We start from the raw sequence: 15,110 nt of genomic DNA on the forward strand, positions 1-15,110 counted from the left end.
CAAAATCTAATAAGTACGTCTAAATAAACGATTTTCAGATCAACGTATAAATAGCGAGACAAATCACATCCAGTAAACCGCCGATTTTTTACTTTATCATTAACTTCTAGATAGAAGATATTTTTAGTACTATGAGTGATTACACAACATAATCATAATAGGCTATTTGAGCTTAATATTGTAAAAAAAAGAGTTTTCTTCCTAATATTAGAATAAACAAAATTACTTTCTACTTGAAAAATATTTTTAATCAATAATATATACTTGTAGGATTTTATTCTTCGAAAAAATTTCACAGTTGATTAATCCATCGTTAATTAGCTTATGAATACACCAATAATATTCTTAATAATTAGTTAACAATATTACTTTTCAAAACATTAAAAACAAGAAAATCTAATAAACTATTATATCTACATACATACTGGGTATGACTATTATTTATGAAATAATTTTTTAAATTAACAGATTCAAGAAAAAGATGGGTTAAATGCCATATTTAAATTGGCCCTGAATGTTTTTGAAAAACGCACATCCTTTGGTGCTGCGTATGAATTTAGAGCCAAATTTCCATCACGCCAATTTTATAGACCATAACAAACAGCCAGACGGATCTATTTTATTGAACTGGGAGACAAGTGTGATGCAAGTCGTTTTAAGATTATTTGAGAACACACCGAGTTGCAGGATAATCTTTGAATGTACACAATGCTTAAAACAAGATGAGCGAAATATTGTTGCTCCAATAGTGTACATTTCAGATATAGAAGACGGTCAATTAGATATTACTCAATCAACTGACCTATCGATGACGACTCGTTGTACAGAAATAAACTGTGAGGGACGACAACAAACATCGATTTCGCATCTAGGTAAATATTAAAAATTGACTATGAACCATTTAAAAATAAAGTAAATTATGTATGACTAATAGTTACCTATAATCAACAGGAAACATAGTAATATTTGAAATATTCAACGCAGATCGAGAACATCTCGTCAAGCTCGATGCGTTGCCCAGAATATTTGAAAACCCATTGGACACTGAGGCAAATTACAGACTCGTAGGTGCAGTAGCTGATAAGCGATTGGGTACAATGAGTCGAAGATCATCAACAGATAAAGATACTGGCCATTTAAAAGCAGTGTGTTTAAGAAGCACACAATGGGTTGAGTATGATAATTTAAAAGATGTCGAAAAATCTCAAAAGCCGACGTTAAAGATAAATGTACAAATATTAGTTTATGTAAAAACAAAATAAAATAAAATAGTATAACGAAAGAATGAATGCGTAGAATGTTATTGTAGTCCATAAAAAAAAAAAGATAAAAAAGCAAAAATCGAAACAACAATTCATTATCCTTGTTCTCGAGAAAAAAAAGAGCTCAAGTAGCGAGGACAATGCTAGTCATTTTTCGATTGCTAGTTCGGGATGATTTTTTTTAACTTTACGTTGTAACAGACTCGCCAACTACGATAGAAAAAATCACTAATCAGCAAAACAAATTCTAATTACCGCTCGTAAATAGAAACAAGATATTGAAATAGAAGGGACACTAATAATCAGTTAGTAATCGTTAGGGCCAGCGGATATTTTAATGCCGTTATGATGATAGCTTTTTGTGCATATTTTGTTTCTGGCTCTTTGAGCATCTCTCAAGTGATTGCTGACAAGCAACAAACATAACTACTGCTCTAAAAAAATAATAACCACTCGCGAAGAAGGCAGGGGAATTAATTTTCAGTTTCTGGTCGCTAGTTTTGGCTGATTTTTCCTTTTAATTTTGTTGCTGGCTCTGAGCAACCTTAATGGAATGTTTGACTAGCTACTAAATTTACAACTGTCCCATGACAAAAAAACACTCTTCAAAATAACAGGGCCATTAGTTTCCAGTTTCCGGCCACTAAGTCTGGCGAATTTTTTGTTTCTGTTTGGTTGCTGGCTCTCTGAGTGGTCCAGGTGCTACTTGTGAGCAGCAACTAAATTTACAACTACTCGAAGTCAATAAGAACCGCTCGTTAAGATAGCAGGAACACTAGTGCCCAGCTTCCGGCTACTAGGTTTGGCCAATTTTTTGTTTCTATTTTGTTGCTGGCTTTTTGAATGGTCCTGGTGCTATTTGTGAGCAGCAACTAAATTTATAACTACTCGGAGTCAATAAGAACCGCTCGGTAAGATAGCAGGAACACTGGTGTCCAGTTTCCGGCCACAAGGTCTGGCCGATTTTTTGTTTCTATTTTGTTGCTGGCTCTTTGAGTCTTCCTCGTGCTATTTGTAAGCAGCAACAAAATTTTCACTATTCGCAGTCAATAAAAACCCCCTGACGACTGACTGAAAATCCTCTGACGTAAGTACTGACAACACTCATATCTGTTCTGTCTGTTTATTGTGCCATAATTCTGCTTTTTTTGCCTTCGGGCATATTTCTGTGTTAGATGCAAAAAAGTAGTTAAGACTTCTAAAATTTGTATAACTTGCAATTCACCATTTCATCTAAGCTGTCTGAAAGAATTTATAAAAATCAAACCACGTGAAAACTGTTGTGTTGTGTTTTTTAAACATTTGTTACCAACTATAGAAGGAAGAAAGTCATTGACGTCTTAACCTACGAGAATAAACTTATCAAGGTCCAGTTATAAGTCTTCAGTTTTTTTACCGTGTACGCCACCTGTATCAGCAACTTCTGATAACGCCGTATTTTTCTCTCCAATTACACTGACATTTCCAACGGCTGAAATGAGTGACTCAGGCAAATTATCAACACCGGACTTGGCCAAGTTAAACATTGATGATAAGCTTAACCTGTTGCTTGATCTCTCCAGTAAAAATAATAACAATATCAGAGATATCTCGGATAATCTAAAGTGTCACAACGAGGCTTTTCAACGCTTGTCTGATGATGTAAAAAAATCAAGTGAGGAGGTTGCGATTCTCAGCGATCGTTTCAATAAATTTAATAGAGTCTCCTCAGAGACACTTGATCTCCTGAGTGCTAAAATCCAGGGAAACTCTCAGAAATGAACTGAAAATGCAAATTCCATTGCGAGAGTTGAATCTAAACTAAATCAACTGGTAAACTCTTCAACCTCAGTAACTAATCTCTCCACTGCTGATCTTTTGATCTCTGGGATCCCTGAGCAGGTTGCTGAGACTTTGGCTCCACTAGAGATGTCTCACAAAGTGTTTGATGCTCTAAACTTAGCGTCTCTAAAGAATGACATTTTGAATGTGCGATTGTTTAAAAAAAGTAAAGCAACGACTGATAACAGAAATGTTAGTAGGCCTAAAACGACCTCTTGTAATGTTAGTTTGGAATCCATGAAAATCAGAGATCATATTATTGATATCGAGCGCAGGGTGAGAGATTTACTCACTAATAACACCTTCAGTATGGTTCCAAACTTAAATACGGGTGGCAAAATTTATGTAAATGAGTTTCTACACTCTGATGTGCACAAATTACTGATTTAGACAAAAGACAAGGCTAGAGCACTAAATTACAAATATGTATGGGTTCGTAAAGGGGTAATCTATGTTAAAAAAAAGATCGAACTGATTAAATTGTCATGAACTCTGTATGTGATATAAATAACTTACAATAACAATGGAATGATCAAACTTCTACTAAAATTACGTCATTAAGAATTCTTAGTTTAAATATACACAGCTATCCTAGTCATATTGCTCAACAGATTTAGCGCCTGATGTCAAACCACATGTCATTTTTCTTGTCGAAACCTGGTTAAAACCTACTGTTGACAATAACATCTTTTCACTTGATGACTACACTGTTATCAGAAAAGATCGTGGTTTATGACATGAAGATAGAAACTGCTATATTCGTAGTGGTGGAGTGGCTTGTCTTGTCCGCAAGTCATTTAAAGTTAAAGTTTTACATGTCTCTGCACCAATCGATTTGAACCATCCTGAGTATATTATAGTTGACGTCACTTTAACTACAGGGGTCCATCTCTTAATTTCCTGTATCTACAGAAGGCCGAAGGGAAATTTACTTTTGACTTTTCCAATATTTATTCAAAATTTACGCCTAATTTCAAAAACTCAATTATTGCCGGTGATTTAAATTGTGATTTATAAAAATCAAATAACGTCTCAAATCATCTCAAACTATTTATTTCAGAGTCCTCACTTCACTGTATACCATATGGAGCTACTTGCCACGAGTTAAACACTGATTCGTGGCTTTATGTCATTATTGTGGAGGCTGAAACTCAGGTTAGTGCATTTTTTCAATCGAAATTTCCTCTAATCGACGGCCATGACTATCTTTTCTGTGAATACAAGATCGATCTCCCTAAAGTGGTTACTAAACAAATCTTTTACCGTAATTTCAAGAATTGTGATCACGTTGAGCTAGCAAACTCTTTGGCAAATTCACTCACTCTTATGATCAACACTCTGGATGGTCAACCTCTGAATGAACATCTTGAATATTTTCTAACTGAAGTTAAAAGAGCTCTAGATTAATTTGCTTCAATTTTTACTAGAAAAATCTCATCGAATAAAAATCCATGGCTCACCAATGATTTAAAAGCCGAATGTCGAGAGAGAAACATCCTGTACAGACGTGCTCGTAGGTCTCGTGATCCCTCTATTTTGGCCCTTTATAGATCAAAACGCAAAGCTCTCAAGGCTAGATTAGATGATGCACGGGAAAATTACCTTAAAGATGCACTAATAAACTTACCTCAAAACTCAAATGTTTGGAATAAGTTATGTTGTAATAATAATAAAGTAAATGCATGCCAGGACTGGTTGGTCGTTAGGATGTTGGAAAAATACGCATATTTAAAAATATTACAATATTTTTATTTGTCACAGCACAAAATATCACTGGGTTACAAATTAAATCGTTGATTTAATTTATTAATACTGTTAAATGTCTGAGCTCATGAATACGTACATGATTGAATACAAATTATTGAATTAAGCTCGAGTAAATAAACGAATTAAAATAATTAAGTTGAGTTTAATTGAACACTGAGTTGATCGCAAAAATGTCAGAATGAAAAGGAACATGAAATCAGAGGTTACCGAGCGAAGTTAATTATTGAACACATTGATTACTAGTTTTAATAGCACTGAATGCATAACTAATTTAGTTATTGAGTTTTAATAATAATGATCACTTAATTTAATTGAATTTAATGATCTCATAACAAATTACACTGATTCTAATTTATTTGTTGAACACGTGGTAGCATGATTGCAGAGGCTACTGAGCGAAAAATAACGTTTAATTTAATTAAGAAATTGAGCATAATGACAATCAAATAAATAATAAAACTGAGTCCTTTATTTTGATGAGCACTTGAATTAATTTATAAACGAGTAGTTAAGCACCTATACGATTTTCCGTTAAATTAACCTCCTCAGGAACAGGTTGTAGATCACTGTAACGCTTGATGTTTTTATTATTTATTTTCTGAGCTCCGGTGCTCGCAATTATAAAAATAATTATATTTTTATAGAGAGTGATAAACCCTTAATGTAATTAATTAATTACTTTTATTTATTTACTCGAGATGAGTGCAAATTTAATTGATTATAAAAAACACGTGGTGTCACTTGAAATAATATGAACGCAAGAATAATGGCGTCGGTCTTCTCGACACGAGGCAGGAAAAGCATACGCGCATGCGTCGCACTGCGCAAGTTAAATTTTAATTGCCAGACACTAGGCCCCAGTAGGTGTTGCCTCTATTTGCCGGAAGTGCAACTACATTCAAATTTGAATGTAGTTGTGATTACGCAACAAGTTAAGGCACCGCATTCGCTGATGACACCTACATCTATCTTTATTTCAAGCTGTTCCAGTTATCTGAATCACTATGGTTGGCCTCTGAAGACGCACAGGGTGTGGCAAATTGGGCAAAATCAAATGGGTAAGATCTGAACTTAAATAAAACCCAGGTTATGATATTGGGCTCAAACCATAAGCTCAGAATGCTAAAAAACCTTGTTCTGCCTTCTGTAATGATAGATGGAGTCGCTCTCCCGTATGTTGAGTCAACAAAGTGCCTTGGGTTGATTATCGCAGACAATCTATCTTGGAACAGTCATATATCACTAACACTTAGAAAAATAAATGCTTTTTTGCACAGCTTAAAACTTAGAAAGAATATTTTCTCGTCAAATATTCGGAAATTATTGGTTTTAGCTACTATTCTCCCACTCATTGACTATTGCATTGTAGTTTTAACTGATTCGTCAAGTGAAAACGATATCAAGCTCCAACGAGCAGTGAATAACAGCGTTAGATTCATTTACAATCTTAAAAAAGATGAGCACATCACTCCATATCGTCGTACTCTTGGGTAGCTATCAATAAAATCAAGAAGAGTGTATTACATGGCTTGTTATTTCTACAAATTATTAGAATCTGGAAAACCTATTTATCTACGTGAGCTATTCATCGATGATAATGATACAAGACATTCTGAAAGATTAGCTATAAAAAAAAATCATGTAAATTTTAAAATGCCATACTTTTCTAGTGTGCTATACGAGCAATCATTTGTTGTGTCAATTATCCGTCTTTGGCAAGAGTTACCCTTAAGTCTGATCAAATCAGGCAGTATTGAGATCTTTAAAAACAAGTTCTATGATTATCTACTAAATCTAGATTTTAATTGACGATATTTGTAACGGTATATCGTTGAATTATTCATTTCTTATTATTGATTTTAGCTTTGTCTATATGATTGATTCAAATTTGAATTAATAGTATTGTTGTTGTTTGATCATTTTTAAATTTGTTCTACTGCTGTAAGATCATCTGTATGATTTCACGTTGCCATTTGCCCTATGCCTTGGCATGAAAATTTAATAAATATAAAAAAAAAAAAAACCAATCGTTACGGCAGCAGGGACACTGGTGGCCAGTTTCCGGCCACTAGGTCTGGCCGATTTTTTGTTTCTATTGTGTTGCTGGCTCTTTGAGTCTTCCTCGTGCTATTTGTGAGCAGCATTTGAATTTTTTTACTACTCTGAGTCAATAAGAACCACTCGTTAAGATACCAGGGACACTGGTGTCCAGTTTCCGGCCACTAGGTCTGGTTGATTTAATGTTTTTATTTTGTTGCTGGCTTTCTGAGCGTGTCTGGTGCAATTTGTGAGCAGCAACAAAATCTACATCTACCCGAAGTCAATAAGAACCATGTATTGAGATTGCTGGGACAGTAATCATTAGTGACCGATAGCTATCTTCGGCCGATTTTAACTTTTTGTGACGTCGTTTTTCAGCTACAAATTAGCAACAAATTTTCAGCGATTAGTCGTTCCATTTAACCCCGATTTCGGAATTTTACTGCTAGCTTATCGTGAAGATGGCAGTAATTCGATTTTTGGGAATCGGTTAGAGCTACAAAATCGGTTTCGCAGTAACTAATTAGCATCTATTTAGCTACAAATTCACGTGAAAATCTTAGTCAATTTTGCTGACTTTACACTGTCAGCTTTATGGAGCTACACTTCACACTCGTAGAATGGAGCACTTGACAACACGTCTGCTCGGTGAGACCGCTGATGAGTGAATGAAATTTTTTTATGAATTTGAAAAAAAACAAAAATTTTTTAAATAATCGAAACAAAGATCAATCACAATTTTGACGATAAAAAATCGAAAAATCAATATTTTCGAATTGTTTTTTTTTTTTTTGAATTATTCTATTTCACGGCGAATTTAAGAATTCACTGCATAAATTACAAATTTTTGATATTTCGATGAGTTTTTCCAATTTTAAAGTATAAAAAATTCATGTATTTCATCATATTCATCGAAATTTATGTGGCAACATTTTTTCAGCTTGCTAGTATTTTTTTTTTTAAATAAGAAACTAAATATTTTGAAAGAAAAAAAATTTTTTGATATTGCAATTAGAGAATTTTTTATGAATTTAAAAGAAAAAATTTTTCGTTAGGGGAGCGCGAGATCGCCCCGATCAGCCAAATTTTGAAGAGTCGATCATATAATAGATTTTGAATTTAATTTTATTTTATACTCTCATTGAATTAGTCGTAATTAATGAGCCCTAACGTTAAAAATTAATTACTTAGTAATAATAATTAATAAATAAAAAATTGATCGACTTTTGATCTTAAATTCAAGGACATTATCATAAGGTTTCTTATATTGTAAGGGTTTGCCCTGGCCTCCCCGTACAAGGAAGTTCGAACAATCCTCCGGTAGTAACTTGGGTAATCGAAGTTCTGGGTTCTAAAGTGTCTGACGCAGCCGAGTACGCGGCTTGATTTGGAATAGGAAAATGGTTGATAAAACAATACACTAATGCAAAAAATTGAAGGAGCAGAAAAATTTTATAAATTTTTTAGTGATTTTTGGAAGGCTGTAACTTGGTGAAAAAATATCGTATCGAAAATTTAAAAAAAGAATTTTATAGCTTGAAATCTTTAGTTTAGGTGAAATTTTTTAAAAATTTTTTAAAAGCTTCGATTATTGCGCAAACATGAGAAATACCGCGAGCCAAAAAATTTCTAAATTTTTTTTTTTTTCCGAAGAGCCCACGGACCGCGGAAAAATTCTTTCAACTAAACGAATGCATACATCGTTTAGCAAATTTATTCAGCTTCAATTTGGTTTTTTTTTAACCTCGTAGGACGATTTGTCGCAGAGATATCAGCCTTCAAACAGAAAATGATCCTTTTTGCTTTGATCTTCGATATTTCAGGTACCAATGATCGCACAGAAAGTTGAAGGGCGGCGTTGAAAACTTGAATAAATTCCCTACAAGACCCTGTCATCATTTTTTGAAAAAAAAATTTTTTTTCATTTTTAACATCCATCAGAAGTAAGTACCAAAAAATGACTTTTTTTGGTTTTTTAGTAAATCAACCGCTACTCTGCAAATATCGATAAAAAAAATAATGTTGCCAGGGACTTTTTTAGCTTAATGTACCCCCAAGACCCCTGTTAATTTATAAATTGATCTATCGAACCGTTTTTTGGGAATCATCGATCAAAGTTTTGCTAAACAATTAAAGGAGCAAGTTTTGTTCCTTTAATTGTGTAATCATAATCAAAATGAAAAAAATTTTTTTTTTCGACTTTTTTCAAATTTTTGCGTTGGTAACTCAGCAAATGCAAGGAAATGACAAAAAAAAATAAAAAATTTCCAAAAAATGTCAAAAAAAAAATTTAGAACACAAAAAACAAGTTTCAATTTTTTTTTTTCTTCGATTTTTTTTTGACATTTTTTGGAAATTTTTCATTTTTTTTGTCATTTCCTTGCATTTGCTGAGTTACCAACGCAAAAATTTGGGAAAAGTCGAAAAAAAAAATTTTTTCATTTTGATTATGATTACACAATTAAAGGAACAAAACTTGCTCCTTTAATTGTTTAGCAAAACTGACAGGGTCTTGTAGGGAATTTATTCAAGTTTCCAACGCCGCCCTTCAACTTTCTGTGCGATCATTGGTACCTGAAATATCGAAGATCAAAGCAAAAAGGATCATTTTCTGTTTGAAGGCTGATATCTTTGCGACAAATCGTCCTACGAGGTTAAAAAAAAACCAAATTGAAGCTGAATAAATTTGCTAAACGATGTATGCATTCGTTTAGTTGAAAGAATTTTTCCGCGGTCCGTAGGCTCTTCGGAAAAAAAAAAAAAATTTAGAAATTTTTTGGCTCGCGGTATTTCTCATGTTTGCGCAATAATCGAAGCTTTTAAAAAATTTTTAAAAAAATTCACCTAAACTAAAGATTTCAAGCTATAAAATTCTTTTTTTTAATTTTCGATACGATTTTTTTTCACCAAGTTACAGCCTTCCAAAAATTACTAAAAAATTTATAAAATTTTTCTGCTCCTTCAATTTTTTGCATTAGTGTATAACAATGATTTTAAATATAATTCTAGCTCTTTTATTAATAGTAACTAATTAATTGTTTAATATATACACTTCATGTTAAATTCATTTATAATTAATAATTAATAATTAGAAGTTTCGCGGTATAGTTTTACTGCGCATGTGCCGCTTCCGTTTCACCGGAATACAAGTCCCAACTTTATTAATATACATTTTCCCAATACAATTTAATACGACAATAAGTAACGAGCTTCTATTTAGTCTTAACTCGTTAAGAAATTTACAATGTCGAGGAAAAATCCTGACAAATAAAATTAACCGATAATAAATTTCCCGCATGCACAGAGATAAAAGTAATTTGAATCAATTTAATAAAAAGATTTTAGAAAAAGACAATAAAATTTGATGAGGAAATCTCCTCCACGTGTTTGACAAACATATAATATTATAAATTTCCCAAAACCTTTATTCCAAAGAACTTACGTCAACCTGTCCTAGGTGTTTCGACATGGTGGTCGTCTGTAACGTGAAATCGGCAGGATCCTCTTTTGATGTAGTTCGAGAAATGTGTATGCAACAACTTTGCGGATAAACAGCACTTGTAATGATTTGGCTTCTGCCTGACTCAAGACTTTTATTAACGATGAGAAACAGAATCAAAACTTGTTCAATGGAAATCTCGAGCCATCGCTCAGTTCAGCTAGCCGGTAAGAATTAATTGTTGGTTGTATCGTCTGGCGACGAGGTGTCCAATCTACCCCTACCGTCGCGTCGTTAAACCAATTCGATGCAAGGGCGGGTGCGCAGATTAAAAGGCGCGAAATTTAATTTTTGCTGACCTGGCAGTCGAACACCAGGTCACCCCGTTACAATATATTTTACAAGAAGAAAAGAGCTTATAAATGATATGTCTACAATTTCCAGACATTTCTTAATCCATTTTAATTTTTATAAAAGTATAATTTTCAATCTTTTTTTTTTAAATTCAGTTTATTTTCTCAAAAATTAGTTGGGGTCGTACCGATCAAAGTTATGGAGTCACAATGGTCAATTCATTCACTTGTTTTTTCGACTGACAATTCGTGTGTTTGTTTAATAAAAATATTAACCAATATCTTATTTAATAAGCAATTAATTAATTGAGGTAAGCTTTTTTAAAGTTTAAGTTAAAAATTTTTTTTTTCATCAGGGGCATTTTCTTCTACGACATCGTAACATTTTTGGTACAATATTAATGAACAAATAAATAAATTATAGATGCCTTGTAACCGAGTACGAAAAACGGAAAAAAAAAATAAATGTTGTTAATTATTAATATTACCTTCTTTCTTTACTTCTTAAGTTTCAGTTGACCAAATGAAATTTTAATTTGATGAAATTTTAGCAATACGACTAGATTCTTAATTTTTGATTTAAAATTAACAGTGACCGGGATGACCCACCAAATGACCAGGGCGACCCGACGTGTCAAACTTGCAATTGTTTTAATTCATCAAATATTTCTATTTTCTTTTATACTTTCATTTTTAAGTATGTGTCTTTAAATCTCTAGATTCCAAAGAATAAGATAATGTCCGTTTATGATCTAATAAGGATAATTCGAAAATTTTTGAAGGTTTATTTCTTAGGTGACCGGGGCGACCCCACGCTCCCCTAAATAATCGAAGAGAAGGTATGTTTTTATAATCGTACACACACAAAATTTGTGAAAAAAATTGCGCTATTTTTCACACGTTTTTGTATGGGTATATTTTTATAATCGCACACACACAAAGTTTGTGAAAAAAATTGCGCTATTTTTCACACATTTTTGTATGGGTATATTTATTTAAATATTAGAATCAAGTGATGAATTGTCGGGGATGAGTTGTCAAAGGATGAACTGTCGCGAGGATGAGTTGTCAGGAGATGAATTGTCGCGGGGATGAATTGTCTTGGTCCCAAAAAGCGTCACACTGTCCCTTGTAGAAAAAAAAACAATTGGCCTACCCTTGGCCGAGGCTTATCGCAAGACTTATCAACTCTGGGGGACGTTTGAAACCCAAGCTTGGCCCAAGTCCGTCTAAGCATCGGAATGACAACACCGAGCCAAGCTTGAGTGACAGTGTTGTGCCAAGACTGCATCTAAGTATTGGTCCAATATCGAGAGCCAATATTGTGCTAAGACTGTTGCTGAATAAGCACCTATACTTATTAAAAATAAAAAAAAAATCGGTCTATCGGTTGACCCTGCGAACATACTTTCGGATGCCGTTGTTTTCGAAAAAAAACGTTTTTTACAATTTTTTCTCTACCGATATCTCCCGAACGAATCGACTGATTAAGACGGTTAAGATAACAATCGACGCGTTTCATTGATATCTAGAGCTGATTAGATTTTGAAATCGAATGATTCAACTTTTTTGTAGATATTCGAAAAAAGACGTTTTTCACTATTTCTTTCATCAACGACATCTCTCAAACAAGTTGACCGACTCAGACGGTTAAGGTGGTAATCAACCCGTTTTATTAAGTTCTAAAGCTGATCAAATGTTGGAATTGGTCAGATGAGTCACTTCGAATATAATCGAAGAAAATCGTTTTTCACCATTTCTTTCTCGATCGATTTCTCTCGATCGATGAGTGAATTCATTTTTTTTTCAATTGACACTCGTGAGGTTGTGCAAGGGCGTAAGAAATGAAATTTTTTACGTTTTTCGGCCAATCGATGTACAGACTTGAAATTAGAAATGAAAAACACCTACGATAAGAGGAAGTCAATAATGTGAATTATTTTGAAAAAATCGATCTCGATGGGGCTTTGCGGGGTAGTAAAAAATATAAATTTCCACGTGTTTCGGAAAAAATACCTACAGACCTGAAATCTTAAGTGAATATTACTGATAATACGAGAAAATAAATGGAGTGAATTTTTTCTAAATAATTTAATCCGGTGGGGCTGTGCGGAAATGAAAATATCTATGTTTTTTGACTTACCGACTTGAAATTTGATATGAATACTACCCACGATACGAGAAAATAAATAACGTGAATTTTTTTACAATACCCAACCTGTTTGGTGGTTCGCAACGACGTAATAACAAAACCTTCAATATTGATATTCAAAATGAATATTAGTTACGATACAAAGAGATTAACAACGATACAATTAAAAATTTTTTATTGAAAACTTACTCCTAAATCAATAGCGTTTTTTTTTTTTTATAAAGCTGAGTGTTATGGTGCTAGCCAGATTATTAACAATTGGCCCTATCGTGTGGTTTTACCACATACATTTTTTTTTACATAAAAAAGTACAGGAGAATAAGTATTTCTATCAGAGTTGCAAAAAATGCATTACTTTTTTTAGTGCATTACAATTTCATTACTCATTACCATTGTATTTATTACTATTATTATTATATTTGTAAATTATTTGTAAATTTTTTTCTGGAAATTTTATCTCATAAATAAAATTTTAAACAAAAGAAAGGTGTCGATAAGCTAACTTTTAAAAAGTTACGGCAACGTAAAAAAAAGTGCAATTTTTTCTAATTCTAATTTTAAGTTTTTCTTTGGTTAGGTGAGAAAATTTGAAATTCTGAAGAGTGACATTGATAAGAAAAAAAAATCGAAAAGTTTCATACAAATTGAAACGGTTTGGAGTTATAAGTTAGCGATTTGATATGGAATGCTTTGCTCACATGCAAGAAAAAAGTACAGTCACCGGTTCTGTGTTCCTAAAATTTCAATCTTTTAACTAATCAATTTGTAAATACATATGGGTCATTCCACCAAATAAAATTATTTTTACGGGGCGACCCTCGTCGATTTGGTTCAAATTTTGTGGAGTCGTTCTATATATTAAAAAAAAAATTCTCTGAAAATTTGAGCCTTTTATATGCAGCTGTTTCAAAGTTATGATTTTTTGGAATTTTTAAAAATTTTTGTTTTTAACTTTTTCATTAATTTTTTTGAAGGAAAAATTTTTTTTTAAAAATTGAGCACATAGCAGTTTTTCGTAGGAAAAATTCTCAGCTTTCCAATAAGAATATCCATTTTTTATTTTATGTTACAGATGACCTTTTAAAATTCGATTAAAGACGAAAAAACGATGTTTATGACTGTGCGGCGCTTGATACATCTAATTCGATATTTTTTTCTGAAAGCTGAGACTTTTTCCCACAAAATATGTGATTTTCACGATGTGCATATTTTTTGTTTGAACAAAATTAAATAAAATATAAACTCTCTATGATTAAAAAAGTTAATTCTTATTTGTTTTGAGGATGTTGATACATTTTTAACACATATATATCTTAAGCTATCAACAATAGGTGAGATAGGGTGCACTGCTTGTGTTTTTTTCACCGTTTTTGACTCCAAGTATCGTACGTCTAAAACATTTATTTTCTATAAAAAATCGTCATTCCCTGATCAAACGAAACGATTTGTAATGTTAAATGCCCATTAAAAGGGTGATTCAAAAGTATTAAAACTATTCAAAAGCATTAAAAAGTATTTAAAATTTTTTTTCCAATCGTTTTAAGTCGTTTCTTTTAATAAGGGTTGGTTATAACAATGAAATCAACGCTGGTAGAATTTTGAATATCCGGATGTATAAATTTTGTGGTGTGAGGATATGGTTTCAGGTATGTATCTGCAGTAAAGCTCTAAAAACAAAAATTATAAAACTATTTTTCATGATACCAGCATCAATGGTTCAAGTCTAGGAATCTGTAATTTGAACTTTGATTCTTGAGTTTTGTTCTATAGTGATTTCAAACTATTGATGTCATCTGCGTTAATGACAGTTCTGACTTTGTAATCAAGTTTTATAAAAATTTGTGTACATAATAAATAGTATTTATGGTTTCTGTTTAGTTATAAATTGCAAATCATAAGTTAGGCGTACACTAATGGTTGATCACACCATTGGTCTTAATATAACTTGATTCTAACTGGCTGCTGACACTGATAATAATTTTCAATGCAGGTAATCATGAACAAAATAGTGTGTAACACTAGATGAAACACGACTTCAGATTGCAGTTACTGTCAGCTTTTGCCTACGGCTCGGGCAGCCTACTTTACTATCGTCTGACATCGTTTTGCTTCATCTCTTGCCGCACAATGAACTATTACAGTTTGTTAAAACTATAAAATCAATGACTTGCATTTAAATAATTATTGATTTTGTTCAAACAAAAAATATGCACATCGTGAAAATCACATATTTTGTGAGAAAAAGTCTCAGCTTTCAGAAAAAAATATCAAATTAG

Source organism: Microplitis mediator, chromosome 9 (genome assembly GCF_029852145.1).
Source record: "Microplitis mediator isolate UGA2020A chromosome 9, iyMicMedi2.1, whole genome shotgun sequence".
Classification (NCBI taxonomy): Eukaryota; Metazoa; Arthropoda; class Insecta; order Hymenoptera; family Braconidae; genus Microplitis; species Microplitis mediator.